A 9,110-nucleotide genomic window follows, 5' to 3' on the forward strand; every position below is an offset into this window, starting at 1 on the left:
TATGTTGAAGGTATGTTATATTATATAATAAGTAATAATTTTATTGTAAATGTTTAGAAGTGAAGTGTAATATAAGCTGTTAAATGTTTAGATGTCCCTGAGGATGGCTGGAAGGGCCGAAACGTAGGACAAATAAATAAATATATAGTGTTGAGACTATTTTGGATATTATATTAATTAATTGATAAATATTACTTGGTCTCGAAAAATTTTGAAATAATATAATTAATAATAATTTTAATTTTGAAATATTTAAAAATTAGATTAAAACACTAAAGTATCTTAGTAATATACGATATACTTGCATTTACTGATTAAAAATAATATCAATTTTAATTCTTTATAGCTGAAAAAAATATTTTATTATAAATAATAAATCATTTTTGACTCACTGTTTGACGTGAAGGAACCTGAAGTACTGGAAGCAGGATTCTAGACCAGAAACTCAGCAGCTTTGGAACACGATATGCTGAAAATTAACAAAAATAATTATTAATTGAGTGTTTTACAGGAGTTTTATAATATTAAGAGATATAGTATAAAAATTTATACATTTAAAGAATAATTGACTTGTATTTTTGGTATATATGTTCTAGAAGGTACTTATCCTATTATGATGTCGAAATGACTCCATTATTTTTTTTCAGGTAATATTAAATCAAAATATAAATGAGTGAGTTTATGAGTATTCATTAAAAATAGAGTTAAGCTAATCAGATATTAATCACCAAACCTTTTTTATCACATAGATTCTTCAGTCAATAATATAACCCACCCACGTAATAATATAACACACCATTGTCGGTCACCCCCAAGGATTCAGTATAAGTACAATATTATTCAATTTATTCATAAATTACCACCAGAAAATCAAAAATGTAAATCATAAATAGCCCTGTTTCCCGATAATACAGTGTTATACCTATCTTCTTATCGAATTGACAACTATCTCCAAAAGACTAAAAGTTGCTTTCAAAAATATTTGAATAAAAAATCAAAACTATACTCCAAAAATAAATTATTGCATAAAGCAAAACAATATAATATTTTTGTTTTAATTTAATTATTTTATTAAAATTTGAATTATCTATCTAAATTCAAATATATATAAACTCTGGAACCATAAAGTATCTTTTGAAGAAGTTTGTCGGAGGGTGCGGTCAGCAAAGAACAACATAAATAAACAAAACTATATTTATTTATTTTATGCCCAATAGTTTTGTTTATTTATGTTGTTCTTTGCTGACCGCACCCTCCGACAAACTTCTTCAAACATTAATCTACGGTCAACTATCTACACCTCAATATTTATGACCTTTCTTGAACACACGAACAAACAAATAAATACATAAAAATAGATAAATTAATCCAATGAGTTAAGTTTTTAAACTAAATAGTACTATAGTATGTGGTATAAATATATAATAATAAAGTTTATTCTATTGAATATACTATATTATATATTACAGTATATAATAATAGAGTTAGATAAGAAAGGAATTTTGAGAATTGAGTAGGTACTTACCGAACGAACTGTAACCAATCACGACCAACTTAAGAAAGACCCACTAAACGTCAGACATATCCCCTCCACACTATCGCCCCCTCCCCACCACACTTTACTGCAAAGCACCACACTGAAGTTGCTTATAAGGAAAAAATTAAAACTATATTTCCCCCTCCTCCTCCTAAATCAATAAGTTCATTATTTCTTAAACAATTATCTAACTAAATTCAAAGATATTTAATATAAATAAAACTTTCCCAAATGCACAAAGTGAGCAGTGTTATAACTGAATTTAGGATTAAAATTTGTGAGTCAACAAATCTGGAGCCGTAAAATATGAGCTCTAATTATTTATGAACCTCCTTCAACACACGAATAAACAAATAAATACTTTAAAATAGATAAACTGATCCAATGAGGTATAATGAAAGTCAAAACGAAGTTTTATAAACAATTAAAATAAATGATAATACAGTATATTATTATGTATTACTAGACCATATGCTGTATTATTATAGCATGTAATATAGTACATAATATATGATGATATAACATTGTTAAATAAGATAAGAAGTATGAAAATTGAGAAGGTACTTACGGAACGAACCGAACTCTGCGAGGACTGACTCAAGAAAAAATGAGAAGACGTCGGACAAATCCCTTCCACACCCATATCCCCTCCGCACCCCATATCCCCTCCACACCCATATCCCCTCCATACCACCGCTCTATCCCCTCCACACCTTACGACTAAGCACCATAATAAATTGCAATAAAAGGATTGAATCTACTAGTTACTGAATCTATCGATTCTCCTAAAATAATCGAGTTTGACATATCATCATACCAAAAATGTCGAATAATATAAAAGAGCCCATAGTTGTTTTACTTTATATTCTACAAATGAATTTTGAGAAAGGAACAAATTATTATACCAACAAAAAAATAAGGAACAAGCAATTATCCTCATGGGGGAAATCAGAGGGGGGCACGGGGGGTGGGAGGAGCTGCCCCCTTAAAAGTTAGAAAACATCTTTTAATTTAATGAGAATTAATTTTTTTTTCAAGGAAATAATTATAATAATTAATAAAGCGCTGCGACAATTATATATAATCTTTTTAGTTTCGTTCACATTTTCCGTTCTGAAATGCCAACCTGATTCATTATGGCTGCCCCCATAGTTTTATTCCATGATACGCCCTTAATTATCACATAACGTTTTCGCGAAAATGTAGCGTTGAGTTACTCATAGGTAATATCCGCAACAGTATATACACACTATATTATTATAGCATATTACTGTACATACTATAGTATATAATAATAACATAATGTAGTTAGATAAGATAAGAATTATGAAAATTGAGTAGGCACTTACCGAGCGAACTGTATTAAGCGACAACAGACTTAAGAAAGAACTTAAAGACGTCGTACGTATCCCCACCATCGCTCCAACCCCACCACAACCCATGGCCGAAGTTAGTGCAAAAAATTGGTTACTGTATTTTAAAAAAAAAATATTATTTTTGCTGTTAGCTTTGGTTCGGTACCAATTAGGAACGCTAAGGTTCAAGTAACTCGTAGTTAAAGAACCTTTACCAACTGTTAATATTTAGCTTGAATGGTCCAAAGGTACCTAAATTATGAGTAGTTTTTATAATCTTTAAAAAACTGAGGGCTGTTTTAGGCTGAGCGAAATTGGTATTAAATAATTTATTATTTATGACTCTTAGAACTGATATTAATATAATGTAAAAGAAATTAACCAAAACTGGAGTCAGAACTGATTTTAGGTTTTATTTGTATTATATAAATTCAATACTGATATATTTTGATAGGTTTAATCATTAGATACGTATTTTATTAATCCTTAACTATTATTATTTTAACTAATTATTAAACATGATTTAATTATTTACAATAAATCAAGTTAAATATAATAAATATTAGATATGTTTATCACTTCTGAAAAGATTAAATTGATATTTAATAAATACACGACATAAACATTATCTTTCGTCTAAAATGAGTCATCTTGATAAGTTTCAAATTTCAGAAAAAATTAGACGAATAGGCGTCTAATAGTAATCTAAAGGAAGCTTTTTAAATTCACTTTAAAGTTTTTATAATAATATATTTTAAAAAAAATATAGGTTTCCATGGCACCTGCAAAATAAAGTCATAAAATGGTGATTTCTGATTGTTCAAAAACAAAATGCTGTTTCTCCAAAAACAGTATAACAATTAAACGTATTTTACCAAAATCACTCTACTTCAAAAGGTGCAAAATGTTTTCACCCTACTCCTTTGTTCATTTTTTGTTCTAATTCGTATATCTTCAAAGGAGTTGTTGTTTTTATTCAAAAATAAAATGTGGATTTCCAGTTGTTCGGACAATAAGTTTTTTATTTTATGAAAAACTATATTTCAAGAACAATAGGTCAAGTCTGTCAGCACTCAAATTAAAGATGGTTTATAGTAATAAAGTAATAATTAATAAAGTAGTTTATAGTACATATATCTAGTACACAAAAATAAAACACCAGGGAGAATGCACATGCCCCCATAAATGAAGTTAACAAGAAAAACCCAGAGAAAGTGGAATAATTCTGGAAAAAGAGATGGATAAAAATCCACCAAAACCATGTTAAAGTTTCGATGCATTTCAAAAAATGCGATGCGATTCAACGCTCAAATAGGAAGAGAAAAAAGATACAAGAATATAGTTGGGGAGTATCCAGCACACAAATGGACAAACAGGAATAGAGAAAGACTGGTACAGCTATGTAAAATCTCCGACTTAAAGCTCATGTCTACACATTACAAGGCAAAAGCCAGTAAGAAAAAGACCTGGGTTTCCCCTAACTCCCTAGGGGAGTACCAGTTGGACCATGTGGCAACCTCCAAGAAAAAAGGGGTCCAAAACCACAGAGTGAAAAGAGCATTTAATGTGACATCAGACCACTTCCCTTCACAAACTAAGATGAATTTTATACCTGCTAGGAAGACTACCAGAACACAACCTAAGAAAAAAGCAATATCAGTGGATAGAGGAGTTCTAGTAAAAGAAAAGGGACAGGAATATAGTGAAGAAGTAAAAACACCGGAAAATTGGGAAGAATTAACACAAAATTTAAAAGGAGTTGCAAGAGAGCTGGCACCACAGAAGTATGGAGGAACATAGCATGCGAAAATGCTATTTGGGAAAGGCTGGAAGCATGGAAATCATGGAATCAGCACAAAACCTTGAAAAATCTAGAAGAATATAAAAAAGTACATAAAATGAGAAAATCAAGAAGAAAATTCAAGAGGAACGAAACTAGACTCCTTTACAAGGCATTCAAGGAAAAAATTACAGGGTACAACCACCCAGGACTGGTAATGCAGAGAAAAGACGGAGCTCTGGCCCTAAACAATGAAAACTGAAATTCTAGCAGAATATTTCGAAAATCTCCTAAACTGTGAAAACCTAATGAGAAATTGGTGATAGAGAAAAACACCCCCACAAAACATAGATTCAGACCCACCGGATGAAGAAGAAATAGAGGATGTTATAAAATCACTTAAAAATAATAAGGCCTCTGGTGAAGACGGCGTCCTGGCAAAAATGTGGAGGTTGGCTTGACTTCAGGAAGAAATTCATGGAAATGCTTGGGAGAAAGAAGAAATACCAGAAGAATGGAACACCGCCTTGATACATCCTTCACATAAAAAGGAGTCCAAAACTAATGTTAATAACTAAAGAGGAATTTCACTACTATCAGTTACGTATAAGATCTTCTCTAAAGTCCTGCTGAATAGACTGGAATTACAAATAGATCACAAAATAGAAGAGTACCAAGGGGGCTTTAGAAAAGGAAAGTCCTGTTAGGAGCAAATTCTAAGCCTTAAACTGCTCATAAAATACTACACTACCGGAAGGAAAAATCTTTACATTTCCTTTGTTGACTTTAAAAAGGCCTACGATTCCGTGAATAGGGAAACCCTACCAGAAATCCTGAAAGAGTATAGACTCCTGAGTATAGATCTGAAGAGGAGTAGACCAGAAAACCATAAATCTGATAAAAATGACTCTGACAGATTTAAAATCTAAAGTGAAATTCCAGGGTCTAATATGCAAACCTTTTCAAATAAAAACAGAGCTAAGACAAGGCGATAGCTTGTCTCCAATACTTTTCAACATAGTCCTGGATAAAATCATGGAGGAATTCTGGAAAAAAATAACTCAGGAGCCATAGCAGGGAACAAAAACAATCCTATAATTAAGTGAGTTGTTGACGATCTCGCACTGTAGGCAGAATCAGAGGAAGAGGCTATTAGTCAAATAAATACCCTACAAATAATAGCAGAAAAAGCAGACCTACAAATATCATATGAAAAAACAGAGCTTGAAGTAAATTTCAAGAAAAAAATAGTAAACACTGAATATGGAAAAATAAAAGTGACCAAAAATTTAAGAACGTGGGGGAAATAATTTGTCAGAATGGTTCTGAGAAAGAGAGCATCCGAGAGAAAACCACCAAATTAGAAAATTTAAGCTTTCAAACAGCTAAAATTTACAATAAGAAGAACCTCTCATCCAATGCAATGTTGAGGCATTACAATGATGTGATAAGGCCTGCGATTTTATACGAGGTGGAGACCACATGCCTATCCAACTTGGAAAAGCTGCTAGGAATAGAAAGGAGGATCTTAAGAAAAATATATGGGCCCAGGAAAAAACAAGAAGGATACAGGCGAAGATCTAACGAAGAGGTCTTCAGAAAAATCAAAGACCTGCAAACCGAGATGAGAATCAGAACGCTGATGTTCTATGGGCACATGAAGAGGATGAAGGAAGAAAGATTGAATAAGAAGATCTTTAAAACAATTTTTAGCTACAAAAACATGAGAGGATACACGAGGCAAATGAGAGAGGAATTAAAGAGACTTAAAATTTCAGATACCGACTGTCTAGATGAAGATACGTATAGGAAAATATTGAAAATCTCACCAATATTGGAAGAGGAAAAAAAGGGGGTACGAAGTGGTCCGAAGAAAGAAAAGAAAGGCAGTCGAGGTTCATGAAACTACGATGAGAAGAAAGAAAATCAAGACTCCCAAAGGACCCTTGATCATTGATATTGACGAGGTCCTTAGTGGCCGATACGGAATAAAAACTAGGCAGACTCAGCAATTTAGACTAATAATGTAGTTTTGAGTAAATAATAAAAAATTGAGGTGAAATAACTGTCTTCTCTTCTCCCTAGCTCTTGAACTATTAGCACCAGAGTGAGGTAAGCTATGGATACATTTCAAATAAATTTTAATAGTATTATTTATATCAATAAAATAATGAATATTAATAAACTAGTTTTAATACTTCCACGTAAATGTTCACTTTAGAAGTGTATTATCTCACCAGCAGATACATAAATTTTGTTATGGTTTTATTCCATATAAATGTTCATTCTCTAAATTGGCTTTCGTGGAAGCAAATAAATAAGTCGATGGGAAATTAAACAAGTACACTATTCTCACACCAGAACACATTCTTTGAACTAGAAGGAAAATTATTAAACAAGTATTGTTATTTTTGCTTATTAAATATAATTCAATCCAATGTATAAACTTGTTCTTTCGGCACGGCATAAAAAAAAAAATATGGTCTATGGAAATTCCAGAAAAGCAATTATCCCACAACAGAACACACTGTTTATTGTATTCCCTCTGAAAGGTCCCCACGGTAGTACAGTACTAGATTGTATATTTCGAGGTCATTCCTATAATCGAAGTAAACATTCTTGCACTAATATTTTTTACTTTATTTTAAACAGAACTATGAATCATAAAACGCTGAATTGAAAAGAGTAAGAATATAATTTTGTACATCTAAAGTAAAGAATACTTCGTCCATTTTTTACCAAGATGGCTTTATTACATATTTTTATTAAACTGTTTTTGCCTTAACCCAGAGGCGCACTAAATAACCTTCTAACCTTATAAACTAATGTGGATAAAATAAAAACACAGGATAAAAAATATACTTTTTGTCAGATGTCCAATATTATAAGATAAGCAGAGATTAGCTAATGCAGGACAGAGACCCAAAGCCCTACCCTTCTAATAGTACAACAGCCCAAGAGGAGAAAAAAAGGCAGTTATTTCATCTCAATTTTTGATTGCTTCAATGAAAACTATGAATAATTACTAGTATAAATTGATGAGTCTGCCAAGTATAGGTAGGGAAAATAAAAAATGGCAGGTATTTCAAAATGATTTTTAACGTTTTAAATTATTCCTCCTCCCTATACTTGGCAGACTCATCAATTTAGAGTAATAATTATACATAGTTTTCATTAAAGTGATCAAAAATTGAGATGAAATAACTAACTCTATTTCTCCTCTTGGGCTCTTGTCCTAACTCTCCTGAGCAAAAGTAAAGGGAGATAGTATAGTGGAAACCTCGCTCTCCGAGCCACAGGCTGTCGCCAAAAGGTATTTAGCACATAATGGAATTGTCTGTAACACTGATCATTAATCGTAAAAATGAACTGAATATAAGTTGTATAAAACGCTATTTCCAATAATTTGGTTCATCGACGATGAAAATCTGATGATATGATCTGATACAAAAATGATAAAATCTGATGCAAGTATACAATAAACTTGCATTTAATGATTAAAAATAATATCAATTTTGATTCTTTTCAACTGAAAAAAATATTTTATTATAAATAATAAATCATTTTTGACTCACTGTTTGACGTGAAGGAACTTGAAGTACTGAAAGCAGGATCCAGAACAGAAACTCAGCAGCTTTGGAACACGATATGCTGAAAATTAACAAAAATACTTGTTAATTGAGAGTTTTATAGCAGTTTTTAGTTTAAATTCAAGAGATATAGTAAGAAATATATACATTTCAGCAATAAATGACTTGTATTTTTGGCATATATGTTCTAGAAAGTATTTATCCTATTATGAGGTCGAAATGACTCCATTTTTAATATTTAGTCAAAATATAAATGAGTAAGTTTATAATTATTCATCAAATTAGAATTAAGCTAATCTGATATCAATCACCCAATCATTTTTATCTAATAGATCCATCAGTCAATAATATAACATCCCCCCTCACATAATAATATAACATGCCATTTTCGTCCATCCGCTAGGATCCAGCTTTTGTACTGTATTATTCAATTTATTCATAACTGACTAAAAAAATTAAAATTATCCCTCAAAATAAATTGATACTCTATAATGCACTACTAAGGCCATCATAATATATAGATGTCCTATATAGAGATTTACCTATTTAACTAACTTACAAAAAAACACAAATATTCCAAAACAAATTCCTCAAAATTGTTAGAAAACAAAAACTACTCATATATCCGGCAATAAGAGGAAAAATGAAGGTGGCTAGATCTGGAGAAAACCAGTACCGGGCAGTAGTGCCTGTGATGATGATGATTCATATTGCAAAATAATAAGATATTTTCAGAACTGAATGTTGACACCATAGATGTTTTTATTTTATTATTTTAAATCAATGTATATAATTGAATTTAGTTATTTATAATTTTTGTTTTTTAATAAGGATTATTAAAATAAATA

General features: G+C 31.0%; 1 long non-coding RNA gene across 1 annotated transcript in view; it reads right to left on the reverse strand.

The window, feature by feature from the left end:
* Window positions 1–9,110, reverse strand: part of LOC136795774 (uncharacterized) — a 27,640-nt gene that overhangs the window by 15,836 nt on the left and 2,694 nt on the right. The window contains exon 3 of the long non-coding RNA XR_010843442.1: window positions 8,248–8,323. This is a non-coding gene — a long non-coding RNA (uncharacterized lncRNA). The remainder of the gene's footprint in view (window positions 1–8,247; window positions 8,324–9,110) is intronic.

This window comes from Halyomorpha halys, unplaced genomic scaffold (genome assembly GCF_000696795.3).
Source record: "Halyomorpha halys isolate HHAL.00 unplaced genomic scaffold, Hhal_1.1 Scaffold53.1, whole genome shotgun sequence".
NCBI classification, from domain to species: Eukaryota; Metazoa; Arthropoda; class Insecta; order Hemiptera; family Pentatomidae; genus Halyomorpha; species Halyomorpha halys.